This window comes from Silene latifolia, chromosome 3 (genome assembly GCF_048544455.1).
Source record: "Silene latifolia isolate original U9 population chromosome 3, ASM4854445v1, whole genome shotgun sequence".
Classification (NCBI taxonomy): Eukaryota; Viridiplantae; Streptophyta; class Magnoliopsida; order Caryophyllales; family Caryophyllaceae; genus Silene; species Silene latifolia.
The window spans coordinates 118,950,978-118,955,535 of record NC_133528.1 but is presented as its reverse complement, the minus strand read 5'-3'; the positions used below and the strand labels follow the sequence as shown (position 1 = coordinate 118,955,535).

The following is a 4,558-nucleotide window of genomic DNA, read 5'->3' as shown; positions in this document are numbered from 1 at the left end:
GTATCTTTGGTTCCTTTCTATTACATTCTACAGTGGGTGTTGTGCCGAGTCCCGCCGCATCTTGGAATCCGCAAATAATGAAAGGTTTGATCAAATTGATAAGGATGTTGCACACGCCACTATTGAGTCTATGACGGTTCATGACTCACAATATGTTAACTCTCGTGGTGTCATCCCTTTGAAAGCTAAGGAAGAGGATCCCAATATTTCACTTCTCCAAGCTCAAGTGGCGTTTCTACACAAAAGCTTGAAATGATTTAAGGCCCTAGCTCTTCTCAAGGCTCTCCTTAACAAGTGAATGTCATGGCTAGCCAATTTAGCCAATCTTGTGAGATGTGCGGAGGTATGAGGCATGATGTCCAAAATTGTGTTAATACCTTCCAACAAGCAAATGTTTTCCAAGCTACTAGGGAAACCTTCTACAAGAATTCAAATGTGCTAGTTCCACAACATCACCAACAATTTGTGCCTCACCAAGACCAGTGAACCCACCGGGTTTCCAAGTTCAAAAGCTTTCATTCCAACAACAACAACAAGTTCTCCAACCCTAATTCTAACAAATATTCCAAGGTCAATCCTCCAATTCTCAACAAGGTGACCAAGGGGTGAGTAAACTTGAGGCCATGATGGTGCAAATGGATAAAACTCAAGAGAACTTGATAGTAAAAATGCAAAAGAGAGATCAAGGCAAAGGTGCCGCTATCAAGATGTTGGAAACTCAAATGCCTCAACTTGCCACATCTAGTGCCTAAAGACAACAAGGTTAATTGCCATATTAAGGTGAGTAGTCTCCTTATGGCACCCTTAATGCCATTCATTTGAGGAGTGGTAAGATCTATGATAAGCCTTCCATGACTATGGATGATGAGGGAGGGAGCAAAGGGTCTAAGCTTGAGAGAGGTGCTAAGAATAAGGCTAGTGAAGAGCCTATTGTTGAAGATTTTTATGATGAGATCCATATTCCTATGGTGAAGGAGCCCGAGCCTTCTATTGTGATCCAAGTGCCTTTTCCACATCGCCTAGAAAAGAACAAGGATGAGAGTAAGTTTGGTAAGTTCTTGGATGCTGTTAAGAATTTACAAGTAACAAGGATGAGACATGTAGTCTTTGAAAGCACGAATGTGGTTTAGAGGGTTTTCGTGCCCCTTAAACTTTGAGATGCCAGTCATGTTGAAGTTGGTTGGCAGTTGAGTATTCACTGCTTCATACTTTCGGCTATTTTCTCTGTAGATATCATCCCCCTTGAGGTACATTAGTTGCTCTTCTAGATATTGAAGACGTTTTTCTACTTCAGTAAGAATAGGTGGAGGATTGATCTCAAACTGCTCAGGCCTTTCAAAGGGTGGAGATCGTCGCACATTGGTATGTTAGGAATAGGACCATCCGCAGGAGGAAGTCTGGCTTCCACCGCCACAATGCGGCCTTCGATTGCTTGGAGACGAGTGTATGCGACATATTGACTTGCTTGGAGCCGGAGTAGTGCAGCTAAGACTGTTGATGCTTCCTTGAATTTCGTTAGTTCTGACTATCTTAGAATGAGTATAAGAACCGACGGCGAATCAAAAAAAAATCGACCACATTGCACACTTACTTGAAGAAAACAAGGACTTGTGTAATGACTCAAAAGGACGTGAGTTCCTTTGTGTCATGTGACGGATTTTGAAAATGTTGATTTTTTTTTGAAAGATTTACATTTACATTTTGAAGAAAGGTTTTTTGAAAATTTCATCATGGTTTTGTTTACAAAAGGTGATATCATACAAGCTACAAGCATAGGCATAGACATTATAACGGTATGTTGAGTGCTTTTAGAAGGTTTTGGCTTAAAGGGTGGGTTGCGATACCATGCTATCAAACGCTGGTCTGTGGAGAGGTCCGTGCCAAACATGAGTAAGGTCGGTTCCTAGTCCATTCACTTGAGTAGTGAAAGCTCTTGATACAAACATGAGTAAGCATCGTGGTATGGTTGGCGTCAATCATTATCCATCTTTGGGCACAAAAAGGAATTTGTACCGTCTAGACGGGATGATTGGTCGAATTGGTTTGGTTAAAAAGAGCCTAGGAAAGCTGGCTAAAATGACCTAAGAAGGTCGAGTAACTGATGAGTTATAATTATATACATATTTATGCCTTCCCTTAGTTAATTTTGATACGGTTTTCGTGCTAGTTTATATTAATTATATGCCTTTTATGCTAGAATGTTGTTATTTCCGCTATTTGGTGTTTAATGTAGAAAAGATGCATTTATGGAGTAAATGGATGAAATGAGCACCGCGGAGTGGGCATGAAGGAATACACGGAGCATGGCACGGGAATCTAGAAGAATAAAGGAAGAGAAGTGAAGAAGACAACACGAAGAAAAGAGCTGAAATAGGAGAATACTTGATCAAGTCTGATTAGACTCGATCAAGTGGGTGTGTACTCGATCGAGTGCACCTAGGCTCGATTGAGTACATACCGAGCTGGCAGATTCCGCGTAATTTTCTTAAGCCGGTTACACTTTATTATAAATACACAATTCGTACCCTATGTTATGTTTACGCTTTATTTACTTCTAAAACCCCTAGAAAACTCTTAGTTTAGTTTTATGGCTCTTATTTCGGATCTAAGCACTCTCTAATTAAGGTACTATTGTTAATCCTTCCTCAATTATTAATCATTCAGTTATTAATCATCTTGTTATTACCTTTAGTCATGTTTTCTACTATTGTTATTGTTATGTTTATCACTAGTATGCGTAGCTAATTTATTTATCTAGGGCGAATGTGGATCTATGTTGTTAGAAGGGGATTATATTAATGAATTGATAGTTAAAATAGCTTCTTTGTTATTGTTCAGTTATTATCTCGAATCTAGTTAATTAGTTTCTGAGGATTAATTAATTAGTATTGCAAACTAGGATTTTCACTGACCGGGTTAAGACTAGTATAGGCTATGATAACTGAATAAGCTGACTTAATGATACCGACCACATGTTAAGTTTAGATCTAAAGGGCATATTAGAATCGACTGATCGTATGACCTTTAACAACATAAATTGCTCTATTAATGAATTAAATCACAACGCGGATAACTACCTAGTTAACCTAATCCCTAGACCTTTTTATATTATTGAATTCGTCTTAATTTACCTCGCGATTAGTTTATAGAAATCAAACAAACTTCAAGAAATTGTTACCTTAAGACGGACTAAATATTAACAAACTAGAATAATTAACTCGCCTCCCTATGGATTCGAGCCTTTCTTACTGCTAGCTATTAGTTAGTTGAGAGTAGTATTTATTTTGATAGGCCAACGACTGAAATTAGCCTTATTAAATTTGGCGCCGTTGCCGGAGAGGCAACAATTTTTCTGTTTGTTTTTGTTTATTTTTGTTTTTTATCTCAGGGAGCAGCAGTTCCTTGAGATAGTTTTAAATTTTTCTTGTTATTTTCGTGTAAGCCCAGGTCTGACATGACGGAGATTGTACCTTTTGATCCCGAGCCAGAGAGGACTTTTCGGTACAGACGAAAATTTCAAAGAGAAATAGGTCAAGTAGAAGACTTGAGTATACTTGACAGTGATACAGAGCACATATTTGCGTCAGAAGAACCGTCCTACGAAGAGGATACACCTATTTCTGACACTCCTATCCAAGTCCTTATATCAACAAAGATACCTACTCTTGCCAGTCATTCTGATCCTACTTTGGCTTCTATCCCAAAAGGATTCAAGCTTCCCACTACTGATAAGGAAACTATTGAGATTCGTCTATCTTACATCAACTTGGTGGAGCAAAACTTGTTTGGGGGAGGAGCTAATGTGGATCCTGCCAAGCATATGTAGAAGTTTACTGATTATTATTGCTCCATTCCACTGACTGCTAGAGTAATTCAAGATCAGGTGAAGGAGGTTCTCTTTCCTTTTTCCTTGCGAGATGGAGCGGCTGAATGGCTCCGTGATCTAGATATGGAGGATCATGGAGTTACTGATTAAAATACCTTAGCTCTTGCATTCTACAAGAGATAAGATACTTTCTGCCGCAGAAAACCAACACCTTGAGAAGCCAAATTACCAGTTTCAAACAAGGTCCCACTGAAGATTCGAATGAGGCATGGGTTTGTTTCAAGAGACTAGTTCGTTCAGTTCCCCCATCATGGTTTTCAGAAGCGGTTTCTTTGCAACCAGTTTTACAACAGGTTGTATGATGATCATTGAGCTTTACTTTATTCTTCAGCTAATAAGAGATTCCAGGACAATACCAATGATGATACTGCATGGAAGTTGATCAATCAGATTGCTACTCACACCGCTGAGTACGGTAACCCCAGAGGCAGTAAGAGACGAGGTGGATCGGATAATGTCATTGCGGCATAGCTGTAGGCCTTAACTGCCCAAATAGCCAAGTTAAAGACATCTCAGTCTTTGGGTAATAACCAGGAAACGGTTCATGCCATGGTTCAACAAGAAGTGTCCTGTTAAAGATGTGGGATTGATGGCCACACTGCGGCCAAATGTATGAGTACAATTGAGCAGGTTCATGCTTTTCAGTCATTCAAGCAAGGTACTCCTTATTCT

The 4,558-nt window shown here is 39.4% G+C and overlaps 1 non-coding gene across 1 annotated transcript; it reads right to left on the bottom strand.

Annotated features, from left to right (window-relative positions):
• Positions 1–4,035: 4,035 nt before the first annotated feature.
• Positions 4,036–4,143, bottom strand: LOC141650335 (small nucleolar RNA R71). The gene has a single exon (XR_012546375.1). It is a non-coding gene; the product is annotated as a small nucleolar RNA R71 (small nucleolar RNA).
• Positions 4,144–4,558: the final 415 nt, after the last annotated feature.